This window comes from Asterias rubens, chromosome 20 (assembly GCF_902459465.1).
Source record: "Asterias rubens chromosome 20, eAstRub1.3, whole genome shotgun sequence".
Lineage (NCBI taxonomy): Eukaryota > Metazoa > Echinodermata > Asteroidea > Forcipulatida > Asteriidae > Asterias > Asterias rubens.
The window spans coordinates 2520376-2531688 of NC_047081.1; the positions used below are offsets into that span (position 1 = coordinate 2520376).

Here is an 11313-nt window from a genome sequence, read left to right on the forward strand (position 1 = left end):
GGTGTGCTGAAGTTAGGTGACGTCATTGACCCTGCTTACCTTGGAGTCTACTTCACTGAGTGAGTCTGGTGTGCTGAAGTGGGCTGACATCATTGACCCTGCTTACCTTGGAGTCTACTTCACTGAATGAGTCTGGTGTGCTGAAGTGAGGTGACATCATTGACCCTGCTCACCTTGGAGTCTACTTTACTTACTGAGTCTGGGGTGCTGAAGTGGGGTGACATCATTGATCCTGCTCACCTTGGAGTCTGCTTAACTTACCCGAGTCTGGTGTGCTGAAGTGGGGTGACGTCATTCACCCTGCTCACCTTGGAGTCTACTTTACTCACTGAGTCGGGTGTGCTGAAGTGGGGTGACGTCATTGACCCTGCTCACCTTGGAGTCTACTTTACTCACTGAGTGCTGGTGTGCTGAAGTTGGGTTTACATCATTGACCCTGCTCACCTTGGAGTCTACTTACTTACTGATTCTGGTGGTTGAAGTGAGGTTACGTCATTGACCCTGCTCACCTTGGAGTCTACTTTACTTACTGAGTCTGGTGTGCTGAAGTGAGGTGATATCATTGACCCTGCTCACCTTGGAGTCTACTTTACTTACGGATTCTGGTGGTTGAAGTGGGGTGACATCATTGATCCTGCTCACCTTGGAGTCTGCTTAAGTTACCGAGTCTGGTGTGCTGAAGTGAGGTGTAATGGAGTGAAGTTTCAGTCCCCAGACATCTGTGCTTGAGTATGATGACATCATAGTCTTCTAATGTAAGTGTTTTTTCTGAAGGAAGACATTGAGACTTGTTGCATATTGTAGTGCAGATTTTACTCGGGGTATGATGTAAATAATTTCCAACTTGAAGAAGAGTTTCGTGATTGTATGGCTACATTTCATTATAAAAACAGTGGTAAATATTTATGTTCAAAAGACCGTGGGTTTGAATCCCAGTCGTGACACTTGTGTACTTGAAAAAGACACTTCACTATAATTGCTTCTCTCCACACAGAGGTTTTTCTTGTGATTTATTTAGCTAAGTGCCCAACATATTTGGCAGCACAGGCTGAATAAAGCCCAGGGAGCCGAGTTTGTTGTAATGAATTAAATTTGGGTGTATAATGCACTTAAAAAAAATCGCAGAAAATTCTAGAGCAGGAAACTCTACCTCCCAAATTTTACATAGCGAGACTTCGGACCCACATTCTGCTGAGCAAATACCAGAGCTTGGATCTGGTGTTCTTAACTGCTCGGCCATGACACGCCACATAAAATAAAAAATAATGCCTGAAGCCCCATTAATTGATGGGCAAAGCTCTATGGGATTATGGTGTTGAAGTTCTGTAATATTTTTAACATGTACCAATAGCTTATTTAACTGTTATTACGATGTTTTTAAAACCTTTTTTGCTGATTGATGCATGTTGTCTTGGTCCGTGCACTTGAGAACTTTTTTACCTCATCGGAATTGGGAAAAGCCTTCCTTAGCAAGGGTCCCACATGACTTGCTGCCGAGAGAGGTATATTATGTTCTAAATAGAAAGCAGTGAATAAACACTCCGCCCGAGTAGTATTGATATCGTGTTGACTTGACATAAATGATGTCAATTTTGTTGTCTGTGCCTCATCTTTAACATTAGTGAGATGGAGTTTTGATTTGGAGTGTGTAACTATGTCAGACCGTCCACCGTGTGCTACCGATATGTCCCGTCGACATACTTTACAAAATGCATGTTGTTTCCCCTTCTGTTAAACTGTGATAAATGAAAAGTTATCACTGTATTTCCTACTGTAAAATTGTCCTTTCTGTTTACCTTTGGAAGCCATGAGGAACGATGAATATTCAAACAATTCTAAAAAATTGCAATGTGATGATGACAGAACAAACTCACGGTGTGCTGAATAACGTTAACGTTAGCGAGATGCACTTGTTTTCCTGCATTTTCATCATGTCCATACTGTAGATCTTGAGCTGTTTTTCTCCCGCGAAACAACCATAAAATGATAACTTTCTCTTGGGCTTTTTAATGGTAAATCCAATCCTGTAAAATTCCATTCAACAGTCTTGTTTCACGATGCAATCTCAGAAAGTTCCGTACGAATTTTGACAGGTCGCCGAAGCCATCTTGAAAGTACATGTATGCCCGCATCGCGTGCATTCTGTCGCTGGTTTCCACGCGTTTTCTCATAAATTTACGATGATGCTGGTATCCTGCTGCACAGCGATGTCGATACTATTAAAACAGAATGTTTTCATGATTCTTCCAGAGTCGTTGACGGTGGTATAGTGTATATAAATGGCATTTAAATGGCAAGGAATCGATTACTTTTTACACAAAATCAAATACCAACAGTTTATTCGACTTTTCAAAGCTGAAAAAGAATAAATGCATTACAAATATACAGGTTTTTTTTACCATGGCGGGAAAGTTGAAATTCGTAATATTTAATAGGAAATTCGTATTTTCGTAATTCACAGATAAATTCGTAATAATTACGAAAAACTCGTAATAGTTGGCAGCTATGTATGTTATAATTGACAGCAAGATCAGCTTTGAAATTGCACATTATTTATATTACATTGTAAAATTATTTCTTTAAACAAACACAGGATATGTGCATCACAGGCTCTGTTTCCCTCATGCATCAATTCCTTAAAAGCATTTATTACAAATTAACAAAATATATGTACTCAGAAATTCTGTGTGTTTAGCAAAACGTTCTATGCCATTTAGTTGCTGTAGTAAAAGTATCACAAATTATGTTTAGTGCATATCTTTGACTAATTAACATTATAATTGTACTGTGTCATCCCAACCCTCTTTTATTGATAGCGTGTCATGGCCGAGCAGTGTGATTCATCAAACCCAAGCTCCCTTGGTGTCAGCAGCGGAGTGTGGGTTCGGATCCTGGTTGGGACACGACTCTCTTTGAGCAAAGCACTTAACCATAATTGCTCCAAAAAGTTGGGAAGGTAATGCATTCTGCTCTAAAAGCCAGGTTCCCCAGTGGATAATACCCATGCCTATATCCTTATGGGTTTTGAACCCTGTTTTAGCCCCAGGAGTTGGTGGCAACGTGTCCCTGGTGGCAGTTGATCTGGGTCGATAGACCAAATCAGTTAAGCGTAGTCCTCACTTTGAAGTACACAGAGCCTAGTGACTTGAGCAATACCTCATAAATTTATTTATTTGTCTATATATTTGTTTCCTTTATAGGCTTACTTTTTGGGGAAAAGACCTTTGACAATCATGTCACACTGCAAGTGTGGAACAAAAAAATTAGAAATTGATGTAGATTTGAGGGTGTGTGTGTGTGTGTAAAATATGCTGTTTATTTTGTAGCTGTAAGTGTTAGAGGCTTAATCCCTTTGAGATATTATGCTTTATTCCCATTTCCTCTAAAAAAGTTATTGCAACTGATCATTGTACATTGCGAACTAAGAGTGTTTTAGCAACTGCATAACTCCACTTGTGCAAGGTTTATGGCGCAAGTTGCCATAAGCGCTGCGCAAAGGGACTGGAGTTGCATAAAGTTGAGTGAAATCGGCTGCAGGGCAACTATTTTCAAAGTAACGACTCTTGATTAATTAGTCGAGTCGCAACTACCATTTGTCAACCATGCAGCCACAGCTTCTACACAAATAGTAGCGGCTTCCTACTTGGTGAACCAACTGTGTTGCTAATGACTATTCGAGACAACATAATTTACTAACGAAAAACAATCAGACATCAGCGACACAATTCTTCAACCCCCAAGTGTGAATTTTATTATATTGCTATATTGCCCCTGCAGCGATGCATCTTGGGAATTCAAAAATTAGTCGAGTAGTAAATTTCATTAGATACCTCATTATAGAATCCTCTAATCTGGGGATTGGTTAAAATGGAGTCTTGGAAATAGCCGTGGCCCCATAGTTAACTATGCCTGGGGCATAGGCAATCGCGTATGAAAATAACGGTCGCAAATGGCTTGTTCGTGTGTACTGTATGATATTATGTTGTAGGTTACATGTACATGATACATGATGTAGGCTACATATACATGTACTATTAGCGTTCTGTGCCAAGGCGTGACCTTTCTTCGCAGACGACCTTTCACTGTAGTCAGTGTTAATGGTTAGATTCATCTTTATCCGGTATAAACAAGAAATATTGACTCCTGAATTATTGGGGCAAAGTTAAAATTATAGGCTGTTGGTGATGTTAAAATCATACCCTCATCAGCTTCGCTTCCGGCATAGTCATGGTCTTGACATATGGAGAGGACCAGTTTTTTCATCTGAATTGAACCCTCCAACTAAGCTACTTAATATTTGTAACCTTTGAACATATGTCAAATTTGTTGGAGTGTATAAAATTAAAATGAAGAGTTTCATAATGAGACAGAGAACTTCATATGACGAGTATAGGCTATCTATGATTTGCATCTTGTTTCATAATTGGTTGATACAAAGGGAACAAATCGATATGTATGACAATTAAATTATTGTTTTATATTAGCATCTTAGTACAAATGAAATTTGTTATAAAAATGTGCTTTGTACTGTAACACTACTCTATGCCACATCATTTATGATGTACAAATGTATTTAAACTGATAACAATAAATTTGAAATGACAACATTGAAGCTTGTTCAAGAATTTGTTTACCTTTTGTATGCCGTTTTCGTCATTAAAATATCAAACCACGTTTTATTGGATTAAATACGATTATATAGTTATGGGTTATGAGTTATGGTCACTTGGCTCTTGACCCCCAAATTCATGACCCTATTATATTCACGAAAAAATGAAATGTCTCATTTTGTGTAAACCTACCAAATATCTATATAGTGTAATTTAAGTTCCCATTACTTGCTTAGGTGTGGTAATTTTTGAGAAATTAGTAAAACAATGTAAATACGTATTATGTTATGGTGTGCGCAAACCAGGTGACTCCACCCGTAAATAATTCCAAATCCCAGGCGGTCTATTTTAGTCGTCCACGCTCGTCGCCTGAAATGAGCCCGGTCCTACACGGACGACGCCACCTCAAGAGTCTAAATACATTGACATTTTTTCACTCATTTCTCAAAAACTACAACACCACAACAAGTAATATTTTAAGGGAAGCTTTCAACTGTCATTATCTTCAAACTGTTTAAGTTTAGTGTGAATCTGTAGACAACGGTATGTCGTCGTCGTCAAAAACTCCTATTTATACGCAGGTTCGTTGAACGAAAACCCTAAACCTTCGTGTACATAGTATATTGGTCCAGAACTTGGTTAGGAAACGAAGAAACAGAGACTTCGCAGTGGTCCAGAACGTAGGTAGGAAAACAAATAAAAAAGACTTGAGTAGACTCCTCTCAAGAAGTCACAACTCATGATAGGTACACACTGAAATGCATTTACCGTAGAGACTGGTAAACAATAACATGAAAGTGACTGCATCCAGTTATATTCAAACGCGTAGACTCATCTCAAGAAGTCACAACTCATGATAGGTACATACTGTATGGCATTTACCAAAGAGAATATTTAACAATAACATGGAAGCGACTGCATCCAGTTATATTCAAATGAAGATTACGTGGCTAATTAATGAAGATTTTTAATTTTGTTTACATTTAGAGTAAAGCTTATGTACTAAGCTTCAATTTGGTATATGATTTCACTCTTTTGAACTTATGGTCTAGGAGAATAGATTTAAATAAAGAGCGTGTACAAATGCTATGAGGTTTTGGCGGAAACAAAGAATAATAATAATAATAATAATAATAATAATAAAAATAATAAAAATCTCGACGAAAACAATAGCTGTTCCGACTGGATCGGAACAGCTAATAACTAGACATTAGGTGTTTGTGAACAAACACAAAGCTGTTCCGTGCTCTTTTGCTTGGATTATGTGCTAAAATGACCAAGGAGTCTGTCTCGAGTTATGGTGCCACTTCCGGTTGACCATGATATAGAGGTCGACATGGGGTCATGGTACCCTAAGGCTAATCTCCAATACCCAAGGTGTCTCTTACTGAGAAAAGGTAGAAAATTGATATGTCCTACTTTGGGTTGACCCGGAAGTAGGGGTCAACTTGAGGCCACGGTTTTTCAAAGTTTATATTTAACGCCTAAGGGGTCTAAAACTTAAAAAAGTTTGAAAATCGGTTGTATAGTACTTGATATATAGTTCCATTTCCCATTGACCCGGAAGTAGAGGTCAACTCGAGGTCACTGTTTTCAAAGTTTATCTTCAACGCCTAAGGGGTTTAAAACTGAAAAGTTCGAAAATCGGTTGTATAGTACTTGAGATATAGTTCAACTTCCGGTTGACCCGGAAGGAGATGTCAACTTGAGGTCACGGTTTTTCCAAATTAATATCTTCAATCCCCAAGGAGTCTTTAATTAAAAACAGTCTAAAAATCGGCCGTGTACTTCTTGAGATATGGTTAACCCGGAAGTAGAGGTCAACTTGAGGTCACGGTTTTTCAAAATTGATTTTTAACGCCCAAAGGGCTCTAAAACTGAAAAAAGTTCGAAAATCGGTTGTATAGTACTTGAGATATAGTTCCACTTCCGGTTGACCCGGGAGGAGATGTCAACTTGAGGTCACGGTTTTTCCAAATTAATCTTCAATCCCCAAGGAGTCTTTAATTAAAAACAGTCTAAAAATCGGCCGTGTACTTCTTGAGATATGGTCCCACTTCCGGTTAACCCGGAAGTAGAGGTCAACTTGAGGTCACGGTTTTTTAAAAATTGATTTTTAACGCCCAAAGGGCTCTAAAACTGAAAAAAGTTTGAAAATCGGTTGTATAGTACTTGAGATATGGACCCACTTCCGGTTAACCCGGTTAACCCGGAAGTAGGGGTCAACTGGAGGTCACTACAAAACTGCAGGTTTGGAGTTAATATGTACTATTGTTTTCTCTCTTTGGCGATTGCTGTTCTTTTAAATTTGAATGTTCAATGACATTTTGAAAAAATCCTGACATCGGGGAAAAAATTCCTGAGAAAATCACATGTCTGTTAATATTGAATACAGTGAAAAGTTAAACAAATAAAATAAAAACACCTAAGGGCGATTCCATGAAAAGGTGGAATTTTCTTAGAAAAATGAAATTGCTCCCAGAATTTAACTTTATCTTTATATCATTCCAAACATGTCCAAAAGTGTCAGGGGATTTTTTGTTATTCTGTTCGGATATTGTTAACTGTGGTTTTATCAATTTGACCTATTTTTATAGTCAGTATCAATTTTCTTTAAAAAAGTATAAATGAGAGCAAGTATGGACAGTAATCTATGAAAGCGCATTAGCAAATCTTGTTTTTTTTAAGTACATATTCAGCGGTTCTTGTTTTTTGGAAGTACATATTCAGCGATTCTTGTTTTTTGGAAGTACATATTTAGCGAATCTTGTTTTTTGGAAGTACATATTCAGCGATTCTTGTTTTTTGGAAGTACATATTTGGCGAGTCTTGTTTTTTTGATGTACATATTCAGCGAATCTTATTTTTTTTAAGTACATGTTCAGCGATTCTTGTTTTTTTGAAGTACATGTTCAGCGATTCTTGTTTTTTTTAAGTACATGTTCAGCGATTCTTGTTTTTTTTAAGTGTTATGTTTGGCGATGTGCATGAGGCCGCTGTTGGCCATATATTTTGGTCTGTAAAGGCAGTCATGCCAATAGCAGAGATCAGTAAACGGCATCTTAACCGGAAACTGCGAGCTCTTGGTCTCTTTCGGCGAAAAAATCATACCGATATTGTAGACGTCGCTACCTTTATTGAAGGAGAGTTGCAAACATCGGGGCAACTGCATGGTTATAGGTGGATGCACTTGCGATGCATTCAGAATAGTATCAGTATTGATAGAGAAACAGTGCGCCTTCTGTTGGGAATACTAGATCCAGAAGGCGTTCAACAGAGGGAAAGGAGACGGCTTCAGAGACGCAGATATCACATAAGCGGTCCAAACTTCCTATGGCACTTGGACTCGTATGATAAACTGAAACCGTATGGAATTTGTATAAACGGCTGCATTGATGGTTTTTCCAGAAACGTGCTTTGGGTAGAAGCTTACATAACAAATAGTGATCCTAGTGTCATTGCTGGTTATTATATGAAAACGGTAAGGGCAAAAATGGGGTGTCCGAGAGTAATTCGGTCAGACTTTGGAACTGAAAATGGTACAGTTCGACAAATGCAACACTTCATGAGAACTAATTGCCAAGATGCGTTTGCAGGAGACAGGAATTTTCTTCAAGGTACCAGTCAAAGCAATCAGCGCATCGAATGTTGGTGGAGTATTTCGGAAACATTGCACTCAGTATTGGATGAACTTATTTGAAGAACTTAAAGATGATGGTCATTTCAGTGGCGACTTTCTGGATACATCTTTAATACAGTTGTGCTTCATGAGTCTAATCCAGGTACTATAATGATGAGGCATTCCTAGTTTGACCAAGTCTCAGTAATTTGTAAAAATTTGTATGTGACATCACTTTCTGACTTTGTGAACAACAAATAATTAAACTACCTGAACAATTCATCTCCATTTCTAATACAGGATGATATTGACACTACCGTGAAGGAGTTGAACTCTCACAGAATAGCTTCATCAAGAAATCGGCATTGTCCATTCGGTCGACCTATGGTGATGTACACAGTGCCCCAACTGTATGGAACGCAAGATTATACTGTTCCTGTACAGCATGATGAAGTAGAAGTATGTGAAACTGAGTGTCAGTTTAAAAGTCGATTTCCATGTGACAAGGATGTGTTTAAACTGTGCACTCTTCTGATGAATGAAGCAGGCATTGATAAGCCAAGTAATGCTGAGCAAGGACTTCATCTATATCACTTCCTTAGAAGAACTCTACTGCAACAAATATAACATTAATCATGCAGGCAAATGACATTTGAAGACTTTGGTTTGTTAAAATAGCCCATAATCTGTACTGTCATGAAGACAAGGGACAGAACTATCAAGATTGAAATATTAATACTTTAAAATAGTGTTGCATGGCATCGATTTACTCTGTTAATTTTATTTTAAATTCATTGTTGTGTGATACCAGACAGGCAGCATAAAGCCAATATGGATATGTACTCATTCAGAGTTTTTGTCTTTACTTGGACCTAACAACACAGGGTGAGTGGGATTTGTATAATGGAAATGACAGTCCTTGGTTAGAGTAGACATTCATATTAAAACCATTTATGCATTGATATTTTGTCTTGCTTTATTTGTCAATTTCCATTTTGAAAGCAATTCAATTTGATACTATACCTGCCTGTGCAGTGTTTGTTTTGAAGGTGTATTTCAAAGTAATGTTGATCATAAATTAAATAAAAAAATACAAACACAATTCCGTAATTGAAATTTGCCTGATCACTGGTTCCATTTTTTGTAACGCATACCCCCACCCCGAGCACTTTTCCAAGTTAAAAGTAGGCCCCACAATTTTATCCCTTCTAAAAAGAAGGAATATTTATAAAGAGACAATGCACAACTGACTTTTATCTTCAAAACTAGTAACAAGTTTAATACATTTAACTTAAAAATAAAAGTGTCTTGGCAAGAACAAGCCAAACAAACAAGTGTCCTTTTACCAATCACCAACGTTGAGGTCGTCACATCCAGTGTTTCTGATTTTAAACAAAGTACGATTCTAAGCGTTGGGAGTTGTTTTTCGTGGTTAATGATTGGGATTATTTTCGTGGTGAAGTAATGCAAGTAAGTGAAGAAAATGACTTCAGTGTTTTAGGGATGCCCCCTGCTTGAAGGAATTGGAAGTTGGCAAGTTCTAAAGATGACAAAACATTTTATTTTAGGAATCATATTATTAGGAAACTGACGAACCCGTGATAGTAAACAGTCGCATGCACTATAAATTTTGGTATTATGTAGAGCAACTAAAAAAATAAATACTGTTTTGCTCTTCAAATTTGATGTGCAACTGATATTGGTTGATAAATTTGAGTAATTGTAACTCAACAATTGAAATAACATCAATAATGTAGCAAGACAATTGTAACGCGTGTTACCTTTAATGTTGTGATATGTAGAGCAAAACGTTAAGAAAAAGGTCTATTTATTTTTTTTTCTCTTTAAATATGATGCGTTACTGATATTGGTTGATATTTTTTGAGAATTTGTAACTCAACAATTGAAATAACATAAACATGTAGCTTGGAAAAATTGTAATGCGTGTGACCGTAACGCGTGTTACCGACTATTTTGCAATTTACTAAACAAGTTACACTTGGATTATTGTAATTATTTTGGTATGATAAACCTTAGCATAGTACTTGATGACAATAGAAACAAATTTGTAGTAGACTGGTTAGTTTTAGGACAAAGTTGAAATTTTCAGTATTTTTTTGGTCTTTCCATTCAGCGTAACGCGTGTTACCGATTTTCGCAGAGCTCTCAGCTAAACCAGTTGATCTTTCACTTTTGTGTGAACATGGGGATCTAGCCTAGATATTCAGGTTTTAAAACACAAAAGATCAACACTTAAATCAAAGGAGTCTTGCAGCCAGAGAATGGAGAATGATGAAGGACCCTCAAAAGCGTAACGCGTGTTACCGCGGAATTGCCCCTAACAACTCCTTACAGAGAAGAACCTGTATGAGCATGGCACCAAGGCAAATTATGTCACTTATAATTAAAAACTCAGACTTCTTACAGAGGAAGTGGGACATTAAAATATGAAACATATGGTCAGTTGAAATTTTTAACGTAATTTTTTAAGTAATTAAAGTGTGTGCTTTCTTCTGAAGAGGGAATACATTAAATTTGATAAACATGCCAAATTTTACTTTAACTCTTACAAGCAACATGTAATCAAAATAAACATCCATTTGTATCCCTTTAACTGATTCATTTCCTTTGACTCCCTTCTTTTTCTCCCCCCATTTCTGTCCCCAGCTCCTCGCAGCCACACCATAATTTCTTTATGGACCATTGTTTGGTTGGTATCCCTCAGCATCTTCATAATTGACTCTGAAAAACAAATTCAAATAAAGAATAAAAAATTTAATCATCTGATGAAATTCCATGAACACTTGAAAACTCTAATCATATTCCGAAATGAAAAATATGAATTTGTAATAATTTAATCATAACTTCAGTCAAGTCTTTGTTACTACAATTTTGTGTCGGGGGTGGGTGTGGGGTGTTTAAACGAACAAGCAAAAACCCCAACACCCCAACAAACAACCACCCTAACAAACAAACAAACAACCCACACCCACCCGACACTTAATAAAAAAATGAATAAATACGAAATTTTAAAAACAAACCAATACATTCGATAAAGAAAAACCATTGTAAAAGTACAATCCA

General features: G+C 37.2%; 1 pseudogene; it reads left to right on the forward strand.

The window, feature by feature from the left end:
* Positions 1 to 7734: 7734 nt before the first annotated feature.
* LOC117303618 lies at positions 7735 to 8856 on the forward strand (annotated as a pseudogene).
* The last annotated feature ends 2457 nt before the right edge of the window (positions 8857 to 11313 follow it).